At 34.6% G+C, this 17151-nt stretch overlaps 1 protein-coding gene across 9 annotated transcripts in view; it reads right to left on the bottom strand.

The window, feature by feature from the left end:
• LOC123541046 (uncharacterized) overlaps positions 1 to 17151 on the bottom strand; it is a 330808-nt gene that overhangs the window by 106503 nt on the left and 207154 nt on the right. For all 9 annotated transcript variants that reach the window (XM_053544988.1, XM_053545004.1, XM_045326409.2 and 6 more), the window contains one exon: positions 12400 to 12480. The gene's annotated coding sequence lies outside the window, so the exon portion shown is untranslated. The remainder of the gene's footprint in view (positions 1 to 12399; positions 12481 to 17151) is intronic.

The raw sequence follows: 17151 nt of genomic DNA, 5'->3' as shown, positions 1-17151 counted from the left end.
ACCATTAGGCGATATTAGAGTAGCTTTTCAACATAAAAGCGCTATGTCCGCCTCATTGAAGAAAGATATACGACCATTTTGAGCAATAAAACACGATAGTAATTTATTAGGATTTCTACATGCTGATTTGATACGATATTCAACCATCGGGTGGCTAGTATCTTGCATTTATACCTTATAAAAAGTCGACATGGAGTCTGAAAATGCATTTGCCCCGACGAAAATAAACCACGTGATTAATCATTATTGTACTGACCGCTTAGTTAAAGGGCGCCCTGCTGGTGATCTCATAATTAAACATGCACCGTAGTACAGTATTGACCAAAATTTAAGTTGTTTCACAATAATGTAGACGTGTATTGAATAGTCAGTGCAAAAAACCACGATGAAAAAAAGTGAAATGAAACTGTCATAACATACATTAATTCAGGTAGCACAGTGAAAAGAAGGAAATAAATAACTGCTTAATGCATGATACGGTAGCGAGGAATCACACCGAATACCGTCACGTCAACAATGTTGCAAATAGTGAGCCAATGAGTTGGGTTTTACGGTGAATCGACACAAAATGGTCATATATCGCCGAGGATGACAGGGACAATTTACGTTATTATAAAACTATTTGACAACAGGAGAAGTTTTACGTTTATTTGAGTAGCTAACGTGAAATGCAGGCACACTAAGTCATTATAAGCCTATAGCAATTAGAGAAACCGTTAGCGAACAGCATGGATCCTGACCAGACTGCGCGGATGCGCAGGGTGGTCTGGATCCATGCTGGTAGCAAAGCCACTATGTTGGTTTTCTCATGGCGCGGCTCATATAGTCATTGGTTATCAGCATTATTTCTTCTCAAAATCAAGCGTGACAGTCTTAAATTTCAACACAAACATGAACAAAATATTGATACTAAAATGAAATAACAATTACACCAGACAGCAAGAAATGTAAAATACACTGACGACAACAAGTGCATTTGCATTATGTTAATGTCACATTATAATAAATGAAATAAAAGCCTAATTCTAAACGATATTGTTTATTAATTGTTTTAGCACTTGAGTAATTGTTAAGGAGAAGCATCATGAATAATTATATAAAGCAACTGTTGGTACAAGAATCAGGAAATTGAGTACAATTATGGAAATTGATTTCAATTTAGTGATATTTGTAATCAAGTTGAAACAATCTGATTCCTCATGAAGCTATTGTAAGCAATAGTCGTTCTAGTTAAACTCTACCAGGCGTGGAAATTTATTATGTCATTTCTTTAAGACAGCGCAAGGAAATATTAACAATACCACACCCGTTCATTTAGTGCACAATGCTTTCCTTAAATCACTGCCACTGTCTCCCAATGCTGTATTACACGATTCGCTTACGTATGGTTGAATGTTCGATTTATTTTAACTAATGCCTTATTGCCGTTACTTCAAACCAGATTTGCAAATTGGATTCTGAAATGCGAATTTTCATATCATTTCCGTGAATATTTCTATGTGAAAGTCAGTCTTGAATTACAAATGTATCTTTGTCAGTATTTTATTAAAAATCTTATCTGTCTGTAGACGATTATTTGTAAATTAAAGAAACGCAAAACCAAAATATAAAACAGCAAAGCTCTTTCTACAATTCTTGCAGTTTTTCCTAATTAATCCGGTCACACAAAACATCTCATAACAATTCCATTAATTTACTAGTTTCTTTACACTGAGAAAATAAAACCAGACCCAACTAATTTAATTCCATCGTATCAAATACTTCTGAGAAAACAACAATAGGATATTGGAGCAGATCCTGTGTTATTATGAGATACGGCGTACTTGTTTTGATTACATCGTACAATCTAGGCAGATTCCAATACTGTACTGAAAATATCTGCAGAGTCTATAGATACTCAATAACAATGTAGCAATCTTATTTTGAACGATATAGAGAACTTTCCGCTGATTAACATGTGCCATCCATTGAATTTGATCCAAATTGTCTCGGTTGTAAAGGGCGTGGATTGGCTTAATATTTAGAAATTAATCACATTTTCTTTATAGGACTATGTTTCTATGGACACCTATCGTTTGCCGTATTGCAAGTTAATTTTTTGTTACTTCATTTTATGTACCTTTCTCAAACGTTAGACGAACTTTCTGACAAGTTTATATCTGATGCCGATTTTCCTTTCTGTCACTGTTTTAGGATCTCTTAATGCCGTCTAATTTGGCAGATAGTTCCAAGTTAGACTCTTTTAAATATTTAGAAGCTGATTTTAGATCTTCTAATGCGATATGTCTAATAAGAAGTCGAGTTCATACCTAGACTTCGTACACGCGAATATCATGCGAACGGACACATAACATGAAACGGGTAAGAGTTAATTTTGCAACAACAACATCACACAATTCTACCACCGCCGCTTTCACATTAATGATAGAAACAAAATTGAAATTGTTGTAGGCTCGATCTGACTGAACCTGTTCATGGATGTCAAGATATACAGAAGTAAAGAAGGTATGTGCATAAAATATTCTTACCAAACATATGCTCATGTACGGAGCACGTGTATTTACTAAGCAATTTGACTTTAAGGTTTGCGTACACACAAACAATAAATCAATCTAGTCCTTCTCGCATTATTTCTCAATACATTTTATCACCACTTCTGACTGGCACGTGTTTCAGGATATAATTTTTTATATGAATGTAAGATTACTTGTATTAAAGCAGCATGCCTCCAGATTTGGCTAAAAAATAATCTTTCTTTCAAATTAAAGTTTGGTCTTATTATGAACATTAGAATATGGATTTTTGTTTCTAAAATTTTTAAAAGTTCCAAATCAAGAAAAAAAGATGACCGCGTCGGGAATCGAAGCCCGGACCGCCGCGGCAATAAAGACATTTTCCCGTCGTCGTAACCAATAGCGCTATAGCTGAAGTAGTGAATAATGATTTCAAAATATAGATATTTATAATAGAGACAGTTTACCTGGAGTAAAAGCGTGACAAACGCTTTTCGATTTTCATCGTAAAAAGTAGTAAAAACCGCAAATTCTCATCTGTTTCCGTAATTTAAAGTTTGTCAGTAATTAAGTTTTAAAGCCTTCTTAAGAAATATAGCATTTATTTCAAGATATCTAAAAAATAATTTGTTTTGTTGTCGAAAGATCTGGAGGCATGCTGCTTTAAGGAAGACGTAAGAAAACTGTTGTTATGTCTGAAGTTAATTTTCAAGAAAAGTACAAAAGACAATTATGCCTTAGAAAAGTCTGAGATGTAGGTACATACGTGACGATAGTAATGCTATTCCAGTAAATGCGTGATTGTCGTGCACGGTTACATAACATCGGAAAAATGGTCCCTTTCTCCCTTAATGTGATTGTATTTCATAGTACAAGGAAACGCAATCTTATGTTTACAAACTGAAAAGTGAGTTTCGTTAAACAAATTAATAGAAAGATTATTTAACAGCCTAATCACTGAAAACATACTTCAATGTCTTTTTATTAAAGTTCTCGAATCTTTGTTTGATTGCATCGACTTGTTGCATGGTTTCTCTAATATAGAACTGGAATCTCAAGTGGTACTTGTGTTAGAGCTAGCTCAGGCGACGTCTTGGAATGGTCATTCCGTTAATGGAAGACATAATACGGACAAACGCAACTGGAATAAATTTATTAAGTAAGTATGCGAAAAAGAAGTGTCTTACGCGTTAATGTTAATCAGAAAGAGTATATACACAAAAAAGTCATGTATATCAAACAACGAATGTAATATGTATTATCACAAACTGAGAACTAGAGTGTAACCCCTCGGACGATAATCAATTACATCTGGTTGAAATGAGTTTAGCAGACAAATTAAACACGAGGCCTGGTAAATATATCATTTAACGTACAACTGTACATACTTTAAGTTTCTTAGAAAGAATATAGCGTAGGGTCGAAACATGAAAATTAGGTGGCCATTGTGAAACATTTGAGTTCCATTTGTGACATTGACCTTTGACCTGGTTCATGTGCTCCGCACATAGTCATATCGCAACCTACCTATATGCTAAAGTAAGAATCAATATCTTGCATAGTTTTTAAGTTTGGCGGTGGACACGAAGTATGACGGACAAATTTGAAATTTGAGCTCCATTTGTGACCCCGACCTTTGGCCTACCGACCTGGTTCGTGCGCGATGCACATCTTCACATCGCCACCTACCTGTGTACACATTTTTTCTCCGAACACGAAATATGACAGACAAACAGACGGATGGGATGATGGTCAGTCGAATGCGCATAACATAAGTCGTATGTTTTTCTAAAACGAGCGTATAAAAATATTTTTCAATATTAAGTTGTTTCGTTTAAATTTTGATATCGTCAGAAAAGTTTTCGTTTTGGTTCCGTTCGAACGACGCCATTTTGTTTGTGTTTTATTCTGAATAATGCCAGATCGCGCGTGGAATCTCATGTAAAGAGCCGCCCTTGAAACTATTGCAACAATGTCTTTTGTATGAAAATAAACGTTTCTGTTCCTCTTTCTGTACACAACACATAGTCAATGTAAATATTCATTCTTGAATCATCTTTTCAAGTGATAGAATTAAAAAGTAGCTGAAAACGAATGATAATGTAAGACAAACAAACTCATTAAAACCCCTTTCTACAATTCTTGTGTTTCCTGATTAATTCGTCATACAAATCATCTAAAAAAAAAAACATTTTAAGTTTGCTACATCGAGAAAATAAAACAATATCCAACTAATTGAATTCCATTTTGCAAAATAACTGTGTGGAAACAACAAAAGACTATTGGTCAATGGAGCTGCTCCTGTATTAATATGAGAGCCTGTAGATACTCAATAACGATTTAACAATCTCACTGAGAATGAAAGAGAACTTCCCACTGATAAGCATGTGTCATCTATTGAATTCGATCCAAATTGTCTCGGTTATGTAAGGCATTATTAGAAATTCTAAAATCAGGTTTCCGTTTACAGAACCTTTTTCATATAGATCTAATACGTACATGTTAACAATAAAAAAAGATGAAATGACAAATATTTCATTTTTAGTCTCTCAAAGGACATTTTAAAACTGAAGTGTTGTTTTTGACTTTGATTATAAAGGGTGCAGGGGATTTCCGACAACATTGCTTTTCATCTCCAATGTTCAACTTTTAAAGATAAATCGAGGCTTATTCATTTTACTGGTGTCGTTTAATGAGATGCGGTCTTTAAGAGCTGCACAAAATATGCGATAAGTTTGAAGGATGTTAAAAGAAGACAGTACGGAAGGAGCAATTTGTAATTATTGCCATTATCATTAATGCATGTTTTCTTCTGCTATTTAAACTCGATTAGGCGTTCAAATTGGAAAGACAGTAAACAAAAGGAATGCCATTTTGTAGCAGAGAAATCGATTACATTTTTCTTCCTCATTTAACTAGTTAAAATAGATTCATCAAAGAGAATTCAGACAACAACAAAAACGAATATGTCTGTAGTAACCTAATCACTGCAAAGCGTACTTAAGTTTTGTTCTTGATTAAAGCTCTCATTGTTTATCTGATTGAACGAATTTGTTGTAAAGCTTCCCTAATATAGAACAGGAATCTCAAGAAGTACTTGTGTAAGAGCATAAGAGGCTCTTTAGCCTAAAGGAGGCTTCTCAGAATGGACATTCCGCTAATGGAAAAATTGATGTTGTATACTGTACCACATGACCTATACGTCGAAAAAAAAAAGAACTGAGCCGTGCCATGAAAAAACCAACATAGTGGGTTTGCGACCAGCATGGATCCAGACAAGCCTGCGCATCCGCGCAGTCTGGTCAGGATCCATGCTGTTCGCTAACAGTTTCTCCAATTCCAAAAGGCTTTAAAAGCGAACAGCATGGATCCTGACCAGACTGCGCGGATGCGCAGGCTGGTCTGGATCCATGCTGGTCGCAAAGCCACTATGTTGGTTTTCTCATGGCACGGCTCAACTCTGTTTTGAAATTTGTATTGACAACGGTTGTGATACAATTCATTGTTTCTTTTAAAATGAGTGAGAGTGAATAGAATTTTATTTGATTCGAAAATATGCACTTGCGCAAAGGGATTGATTGAGTAGATAAACATTGTCCTAGTGATACAAATACTGTTTAATGAACCAGGTTACAGTAAAAGGTAAACAAGAAAGCAGTGACAATTTATTAAGCAGAAATATAACAGCAGCATATTTTCGCAAATGTTACAAATAGATGGCCATTGTGCAGTGCAATATGGATGAATACAAAACAACAATCAAACTAATTGTACAATAAACCACGAATTAATATCTTGGAAATATCATGAAAATTATTAACAATCCATAGCATGGTCTACGTGACATTGATCGCGACATTTTCCGCTGTAAAGGTTAAGCAAAACATAGAAATTCTTTGGACTGTTTTGGAATCGACTTTCACATGCAAACTTTTTCAATGAGAAGACATGTTATCATAAAGACTCACAATCAATTGCATTGCATTATGTGTGTTTTGGACGTATCTATAGGCTTCACATGAATCATGATTTTCACCTTTATTTTTCGTAAAGTTTCTTACTTTACTGGGACACCATTTTCAATAGAAATATCTAAATGCAAGAGCCACGATTACCTCTTCGTGATAACTTACTATAATGGAGATGTAACGAAACTACAGAAATGCCTGCAATTTATTCTCAAGGAATGAATAAATTTCATAGCTTATGAATGAATGATTTTCCGTCCATTAAAAGTGTCTCCTAAGTCATGATATGAATTTAGACAATAGTTCCATTACATTGGAAAATGGTCTGGTTTACCTTAAAGGCGTAGGCTAGAATTCCTGTATACGATTCCCAATAATAGAATTTCTTCAAACTTTGGATATTGAAGGGGATTCAGGGAAAATGCCGTTTTCAAAGGCAGATATTTCTTTTTCAATACCGGTGATCTATGACTTTTATTGTATGTTTTTGTTTCTTAGATGATTGTCCTTCAATATCCAAAGTTTAAAGAAATTCTATTAAGGGGAAAAAGTTCGCCCATCTAATATGCAGGAATTTGAACGTACGCCTTTAACTATGAGTGCACAACACAAACTGAAAAGTATGTAACAGTTTTTGAGGGGAATGTATAAAACAGAAGAAAAGCTTTCTTTTTTTAGCTGATGAAATGATCGTGTTTCTGTCGTAACCTACTTACTGTGAAGTGTTCTTCAATTTTGTTCTTGATTAAAGTTCTTATTGTTCATCTAATTGGACCGAGCTGTTGTAGAGCGGTCCTAATATAGATCCAGAATATCAAAGATGTACTTGACTTATATGTAAGAAGTTTATTTAGCTCCAAGGATATTCCTTGCAATAGAAATTCTGCTGATGGAAAACATAATCAACTGAAACTCCGTATAAAATACAGTAGCAGAATTAGGCTAACACTTGCCCTATACATCATGCTTGCATATTTCTAGGCTGCTAGAAGACAGAGAGTGTTTGATATATGTATTCAAACCTATTCCTGACTGTTTCCTAACTGCTTTGATTGTCACGACAATCGTGCCATGTGGTGAAACCGAAAAACGTATTCTGTTCAGCTAATGAATTAAGAGCGACAAATAACGGATGAAATTATCTGTAGATCTAGTTAATATATCGCTGTTTTTGTTACGGAGAAAATGCTTCCGCGTAGCAATAACAGCCTTGGTAACTCATTTAAATTTAAAACTGAAAAGCTCGTTTAATTCTAAGTCTAGACACTCAGATTTTGTAATTATTATCATTATATAGTAGCTCTCTATAATGCACTTGTAATTATATCGTTGAAGGTCATGGACCCGTAATGACGCTCTGCAAAGTCCGTGCCATCACGTATTCTCCAAATTCTACTTCGGTATCCTTCGGCCACTACTGTTGCTCATACTAACAAATGCGTTTCCGTATCTGTCGGGAAATGCCGAAACAGCATGGAATAATACATACGCAATTAAACGGAAATTGCCGATTACAACGACGAGTCCACTATCTTAATGATAGTTTTGGGGTGAACCAAAAATAGCTCTGGAAGATAAACCCACTACCTTTACGTTAAACGCTCGGCAATTCATGTTCGATTTAGTACAAGCATAATGTGAGGAGGAAGTAATTTTAAAGTATAATGAAAAACCTTTCATGTAAGAACATAAAGTAACTTATTTCCGAGTTAGTAGGCAGTCATTGAAATGGCACTCCCGGAAATGTCGGGAATACTGATAATGCAAATCAACAATAAAACAAATTATTCCTTAAGTAACAAATTATTGTCGTTGAAATATCACGGAAATTAACATGCATAGAGTACAGGCTTCTGGTTTAATCAGTGTAAATGATACTGAAAATACAAAACAAAACATCAAATTGCTTTAAATCTACATTTTAGTTTGATTTATGGTTTGATTTATGGTTTGATTTATTTATGGTTTGATTTATGGTTTGATTTATGGTTTAATTTAAGCTCTTTGAACGTATGTGGCCTGTTAGTTAAATTTCATTTTACCATAGCTACATCCTGAGCTAAAGAGTGTAAAGAATGTTAAAAAATTGTTACCATTTATGTTATTAAATTCATTATGTCTATGCAATACTATTAAAGAAATTTAGCAAATAGAAATAAGGTGCCTGTCTCCAACGCCAAAATACAAGAAACGGTTGCCAGGGACAATCGTTGAGTATTAAAATTTCGGCATGCAATGTAAAATGCAACAAACGTTAAGTCATTTGTTTACAATATTAATATACCCACGGGAAAATGGGTACTTTGTATGAAACTGCATAATTACAGTATGTCCGTCAATCAAGATAGCACAAATGTCATTTCTCCAATTTAATTTATCCTACAATTTGTAAATTCTCATAATAAACGGTTGTAAAATGTCAAAGTACCAAAAATAGCTTCCACTGTAAAAATATATGAGGGAAATATAAACTATTGCGCTGCTGGTTGTTCTTTAACTTTCAAGCAAGGCTAATAATTAGCGTTATCAATCCGCGTTAGTTAATTAAACATTACGGATAGCTAAATTTTATACTGTATCTCTCACATTAAAGTCATTTATGCAAATGGAGATCGAGACTATGCGAAAAGAGCACCGGTATGCGGAGCAAAATACAAGTTTATTGAGCGGAATATATATCAGCAAACAGCACCATCACATAATATACGTCCATCTGATAATTTCACATGACAATGACCATGTTCTTAGCCTTAGAAACCTACCAGTCTTAAGAAACCTCAAAATCAAGAATAACTGTCTCCATGATCCTAATCTTTGACCACTGCCCTTGAGCAATTTCTTATCAAGTTTCAGATCATAGGTAGCTTTCTCAAGTTATTGAGCGGAAGAGAAATTGCTTACAGAGAGCGACCAGCGCCCTTCGTTCGGGGAACGAGGCACATAACTATACCGGTTAACCTGCATATTAAGATCACTAATGTGATGGCCGGAAATATATTAACAGTTTTTTTTACAATTCATAACCACATAGGAAATGAAATTAGTTATTATACACTGATAGACTTTTATAATCGGTCACTGTTGTAACTGCGATAACTTGGATAATATTTAAATTACACGACTGAAATTTTCCCAATCACCTTTGTTCCCATTTATTCGTGGGGTAATTCCATTAAAATGGATTAAATCAACCATGCGTGGTATTCTTTATTGTTTCATTTTCAACGTAGTCTTAACGAAATATATGAAAATCATAGGTGACCGATTATAAATGTCTATGAGTGTAGATAGAGACAGACTGTCCCCCTGTAACACAGATTTTACTGTAATAGTACATGATTTAAGAAATAATAAATCTGTTCCTATATTTTATCAGTTAATAAAATATGAGCAGGAGTTTGGATGCGTAATAATTAAATCACGAGTGCGTAGCACGAGTGATTTAATTATTCGCATCCAAACGACTGCCCATGTTTTATTAATTGATAAAATTATTGGAAAATATTTATTATTTCGATTCTAACAACGCATATAATTCGTATTTTACAATACTACATTTTCAGCGTAATACGTCATTCGAGTCATATGCTGTTACAATTTACCCCCTATGTTTAGAAAGTGTTGCACAGCCAATGGAACGTATAGATATTTTTTCTTTTTTTATCAGAATTTTGAGAAGTATTATAAATAAGTAATCTAACAGCTCGCAAACTAATTATGAATAGAATCATCAAATTAGGCGATTTGACCCTGTGTTACGAGTGATGAACTTAACTTTTATATGACGTCACATCATTATGACGTCATACTTTATGTCATACATTTATGACGTCACCGCTGAATCATATTTGAGCTAATTGAATTCGTTCGTAGAGATCAAAACGTGTTTTGCGGTCCTACACATAAGTCAGTATGAACTTTTATCATATTTATTTTTTTTGAAATGCTGTTTTCAACCGTTTGGCCCCGAAATAATTTGCATGTAATAGAACTGAAGTAGAATCTCTTAATGTCACAATCATATGGGGTGAAATGTAACAGCCAGCCATATTTTATTGTAGATTCATGTATAGGCGATTTCGCTATATGTTTATATAGCAATTGCTGTGGATCGTGTTAGAATTACATTTAGGAACACGAAGAATGAAATAACTCATTATTAAGGCTATAACACTGAGTAATCTTATAGCATTTTGCAATATCCTGCAGACATTGACATACACTTTTGATAATATTTTAGACGAAACAACGTCTACATAATTGTTATTTACAATTTAATGCTGTGGAAAAATTATATTTACATCCGACGACTGAAAATACTTGCACGACTATAAACAGAAGTAATCACATTTCATCAATTTACGGACCTGAATTGTCCTTTATTGTATAGTATCAAATGACTGCCACATATTTAGCAATCATAACATTAGTGATGCATGTTCAATGATAGTGCATAGTTTGTGAATAATAATTTGCGTCTTACGCGAGTGTATTTCATACTGAATTGATCATGCAGGTTGGATTAAAGGCTCTGTTGAGCGTTTTATCATATCCATTTAACGAGATTTATAAACTAAATGCGGAAAGACACAAATGTAAGATTCTTTTTAGCACATGATTTCTTTTCTTCCGCCGAAACATGGACATTTCTTCTGCAGTTACATACTCGACCACAGTTCGGCACCAACGTCACTGCACTCAAAAAGATGACATGGCGTTTTTTTTTCACTCAAGTGAAGTCAAACATGTGATAAATTAAAGTACCGGGAATAAAATTAATTTCAAAAATAAACGTTATCAAGTTTTTTAATTATGAAGAAAATAACATTAGAATGTATTTTTATCCCGTTTCAGTTAGTACTGTCAATATCTAATTTCACGTTAAACAGCAGTACTGTCGTATAAACAGGCGTAAATACAGAAATGTACGGCGACTGTATACTAACAGATTTCATTGTAAACGAGGTAATAGGATTTTATATTGTAATCAGGGGGCTTGTACAGTATTTCTTTGCGGTATGAAAAGGAATTATTCATACTATTTTAAACAATACTAACGAAAAGCCCTGTTGGCTTGCGAAACTGAGAGACAATGAAACGTAAATGCGTATGTGGCTTGCACATTACAATAGTATTCTATAAGTGTTCATGGGTTTCATAAATATATATGTGACGACGCTGTATATGATTATCAACATACTATTCACAGAGTAATTTGAAATAGAAAACAATTAAGGGAGTCAGTGGCGTAGTAGTTAGCAGATTGGACTACAACGCCAGCGCTCCGGCTTCGATTCCCCGACCAGAGTTCAGTGCTGGGTGATTTACTTAAATTGGTACTATTTCCAGCGGTATCGGCCTAGACTGGATGCTGGGGAGGTAAATATGTCGCCTGCCATATGATCGGCAGGAAATAAATTGTTCAATCCATTTCAGGTGGGGACTTTACCTTTACTTTACCATTCTTTAACAAAGGCCGATATCACTGTCATTCATTGTTTATAAATCTGAAGAAAACCCTTAGTATACACAAATAAATCTGATTACAAAACAGATGAGATACTACCACAAAAGCATGTCTTACACTGTAACTTTATACATGTTATCTAGAGTTTTATACAAATTAACACGCATTATATACACGGAAGTTTTTAAACAAGGCACGCGAAAATCCTCTCATGCCATGCAGTCGAGGTAGATCGGATTTGTGCACAAAAGAACTTTCATGTGTTCGTACACCAATAAATTCAAGTATCAACACACTAAATGTATTTGGGATTTTAATAGTTCATCCTGTTTAACTCATGCGACTGATCAGGGTAGAATAATGGAATTATTAAATCGACTGATGTAGTGCCTATCTATTATAGTACATATATAATTATATACATCAACGTTTCCTTGTAAGCCACACTTACCTTGTATGTGCTTTATCCAAATTGTTGAATTTAATATTTCAAAGTCTTAGTTTTTAGTCTGAGGATGAATAGTCCACAAATCTGTAAATATAAAAGGAAATGACAGTTAGAAGCTACATTTAACACATCAATGATACTTCCCGCATTTAGGGAAGATATATGACAATACCGGCTATAAAAACACGTTAAAGTAGTTCACAATGTTTACAGGTGTACTAAGTGTTGATTAGATACACTTAGTAAACAATGGAGGACATTCGCTTTTAAAAGTCAACATGGAGACTGCAGATCCATTAACATTTATGACAATAGTATTAAATGATTTATCATAATTGCAATATCACTTGCCGACGAAATTAATATGTTTACTTAAATGTACGACTTTCGTATTAATTCATATACTTAAATAATGTTGAAGTGAATTAAAAGACCGTATAGAGTGTAGTTACTCAAATGATGGAATTTATTATCAATAAACAATATACTTAGCGGACGCTTTCAACAATATTTATCCCTTACCCTGTTAGATTTCTATAACGAACTTGTCCATCTTTCAATTTAGACAGTACCATTAACTGTTAACATGGTTGCTTACCAAATAATTACTGACTGAATGGCCGTGCAGGCTGATCATGATCTACACTGGTCGCATGATAAGGGTAATAAGTATGGAAGAGTGAAAAATTCACAAATAAATTGAGCAGTATATTGTTAACTGGTTAAATCTGGCTAATTTTTACAACTTTTTCCTAATAATACACCGAAGTAGTGTCTTATTTACCTTCTATTATTTACTCGTTATAAAGGTATAAGCACGTCGGAAGAGAAATGCGGAACAAACTGTTGCAGACTGAACTTAACTATTAGCGACATATGTAACGTTAAAGGCTTCTATGCGTGTTCTACTGGTATAAAGTACCTATAATTGCTCTAAGAGACAAACAAGAGAGTAGGGAATATTCCGGCTTGCATAGCAACAAATTAATGGCACATAAACTGCACGCACCGTCATGTACCTGCTGAGCCATTAGTTAATTGTCAGCAATTACAACAAATAAGCGCCAGCTAAGGAAGAAGTGTCTAAGGCAAATTCTGTAACAGGGTAATTTAAAACAGTGTTCGTATGATACAGAATGAACAATACCCTGAACTGTTAATATCTACAAAACTAAACGTTTTAATGACAAAGTAAAACAACCAAGCCAGTATCTCAGCCAAGTAAAATACCGCGGAAATTTTAATGCACTCCAATCAAACGACAGAAGTTGACTTTCGATGTTATCTGCTCAGTAAATCTGTCATTTCGTCATAACAATCAAAGCAATACAGAAAATGAACATTTAACTTTATAGGATGTACTAAAATATATTAATAGCACGTATTATTGCAGAACTTTCGATTAGACTGCAAATATCCGTGCAGTCAATAACTGATTAAATCAAACAAAACCTGTCCACATAATCAAAAATATTCTTCGAAAGTGCTGAACGTTTTGCTTTTTACAGAATTTTTTTTTTATCTAGGAACAACATTAGCAATTATAATATAATTTCGGTGTATACATTTATTTTTCTTTTAAACAACCACAAGTATATCATTAGCCTATCCCAGTCTAAATGCATGAATAATTTCTTCTGAAAAGGAAAGTCTATGAAATTTATTAAAATTATTGATGCGTAATTATATAGTCCATAACTGTATTCTTCTTCTTTATAATCAGAAATCTAATAGTATGATAAGCATTTATAAGCAATTCCGCCCCATCCTGAGAGTATCAGTAAGAAATTACTCCATAACAAAAAGCATCTGAACCCCTATTAAAGTAAAAACGTATATGTCGAATTTCTGATTTGTGATATATTCGGCCGAATTTGTAACAAATTTGTGAGGAATTCGCACAAATTCTTCGCACGTGTGAAGAATTCATTTCTGTGAAATATAAGGTTCAGCAAAGTATGTTGTAGTCATCTGTATATATATAATCCGTTTCTTTTTATATATATGTTCATCATCGCTGTATTATAATTGTTTTATGCTGTGGAAGGACCGTACAATGTTCTATTTATTATAATCTTGTCATGTAATAATTCAATGATATTCAGACAGATGAAAGAATATGTAAATATCAACATAATAATTTCACCTTGTGCAATATTTACTCAGTATGGAATAATATTTGATCATTCTGTTGAATTATTCCATGTACCTCAGGAGAGACACCAGCCATACTTTCAAGACTTTGCAAATACAGAAAAGTGACAATTTACAAAAAAAAAAAAAAAAAAAAAAAAAAAAAAAAAAAAATGAGGAAAACGAATCTACATACATGCAAAACTTGTATAATACACTTCTCCTCGTCTTACATAAGATTTGTACAAATTGACCACAGAATAATGATAAAAATGATTTAATCAGTGCAACACACCTTGAACATCAATACAGTACTTTCTAAATTTCGAACATAACAGCACAACCCTTGAGGCGTCTGTCAGTCAAAACTTTGAAATTGATCAGTCAAGTAATTGCAATGTCGAGAACACGGCTTTAGGCAACTTTTAGAAAGAAGTCTGTCTTTTGAAGGTAGTTAAATTAAGTGCTTGCCAGATGCAGAGATAAATGTAATTATAGCAAGAGTTCCAAACACTACCAGAGTCAATATTTATGAACGTCTAAAACTTCGATTTGTGAACAACACTCACAAAATTTGCAATACCTTTGCTTATCACATCTAAACTCTCGTGATAATCTGTACGTATGCACAAATAACGGTGACAGAGCAAAAACAGAAAACTGGTATTCCAGTACGGATCTATGCGTATATTGTTATGCGCGCCGTATGTATGCGCTAACACACTGTTATTGTTTTCAAATATTTCGTACCTTGAGACAAGATGATGTCACTGCATGGAACGTTTTACGATTAATACTCTTAACAAGAGCTGTCACTAATGGTGACAAATGCCCCCACGGCACCTTGACTTTGACCGTGGTATCCCAACAGTCATAGGTTATGTGTATTCATAAGTACTATCACCTGTGAAGTTGAAGGTCCTGCTGAAGTGTTCGATTAAGCCTTCATAGCAAAACGTTAACTGGCCCCACGGCCTTGACCTTTGACCTGGTGATCCCCAAAGTCAGTAGGGATGGTGTACTCAATAAGTACTATCAGCATGTGAAGTTTGAAGGTCCTGGCTGAAGTGGTTCGCGAGTAAAGTGCCTTCATGCAAAAAGTTAACGTTGGCCCCTGTGACCTTGACCTTTGACCTGGTGACCCCAAAGTCAGTAGGACTGGTGTACTCAATAAGTACTATCAACATGTGAAGGTTGAAGGTCCTGGATGCAGTGGTTCGTGAGTAAAGTGCCTTCATGCAAAAAGTTAACGTTGGCCCCTGTAACCTTGAGCTTTGCCCTGGTGACCCCAAAGTCAGTAGGACTGGTGTACTCAATAAGTACTATCAGCATGTGAAGGTTGAAGGTCCTGGGTGCAGTGGTTCGCGAGTAAAGTGTCTTCATGCAAAAAGTTAACGTTGGCCCCTGTGACCTTGACCTTTGACCTGGTGATCCCAAAGTCAGTAGGACTGGTGTACTCAGTAAGTACTATCAGCATGTGAAGTTTGAAGGTCCTGGGTGCAGTGGTTCGTGAGTAAAGTGCCTTCATGCAAAAAGTTAACGTTGGCCCCTGTGACCTTGACCTTTGACCTGGTGACCCAAAGTCAGTAGGAGTGGTGTACTCAATAAGTACTATCAGCATGTGAAGTTTGAAGGTCCTGGGTGAAGTGGTTCGCGAGTAAAGTGACTTCATGCAAAAAGTTAACGTTGGCCCCTGTGACCTTGACCTTTGACCTGGTGACCCCAAATCAGTACGGGTGGTATACTCTATAAGTACTATCAGCATGTGAAGTTTGAAGGTCATGGGTGCAGTGGTTCGCGAGTAAAGTGCCTTCATGCAAAAAGTTAACGTTGTGACTAACGAACGAACGAACGAACGAACTTACGGACGGACAGTTGAAAACTAATATGCCTCCCTTCGGGGCATAAAAAAGATACTGTTCATGAACAGTGCATCCTCATGTAGCAACACGATTAAGATAAAAGCAACTCAGAATGTCGAAATTATATGAAATTAAAACGAAATACTCCCTACTTAAAGCTTGAAGACAGGATATTAAATGGCTATACATAATTTAATACGAATGTAATACTCTTTTTCCTTTTTCATGACCAAATCAAACGCATCCGTTTAATTGAAAATTGATATTTTTCTCATTTTATTGACTATAAACAACGACATTAAATGATGTAATATGCCTGGGTATCTAATATAATATTGATATATTACATACAAATTGTCAGTTCTTAATTAGACTCTAAAACTTAAGCTTTTAAAAAACAATTTGTTGAAATGAATAAAACAGCTGATGAGAAAATAACCACCACTGATATTATACAACGCTTGCAATTAATCGCTAGTTTTATGTAGTATTCAAGAACAATGTTATATCCTGGTAAGACATCAGCCAGGCATATTTTATATTTCTGCAGTCAAAATAAAAGTTGCAAAAACAATTTAATCAGGTATTCAAACGTCGTTATAAAACCATTTCCGTTTCTTAAACTCAGAAACTAATATTTCTCATCCAAATGATATACGCATCTTGTATTTTAGTTCAGCTGCGCATGTGAAAAAAAACATATGTTTTTAACCACGTTGTATTTAAAGAACATTTTGTGGCAAATTACTGACAGGTTAAT

Source organism: Mercenaria mercenaria, chromosome 1 (assembly GCF_021730395.1).
Source record: "Mercenaria mercenaria strain notata chromosome 1, MADL_Memer_1, whole genome shotgun sequence".
In the NCBI taxonomy this organism is placed as follows: Eukaryota; Metazoa; Mollusca; class Bivalvia; order Venerida; family Veneridae; genus Mercenaria; species Mercenaria mercenaria.
This window is presented reverse-complemented; position numbering and strand designations above follow the sequence as displayed.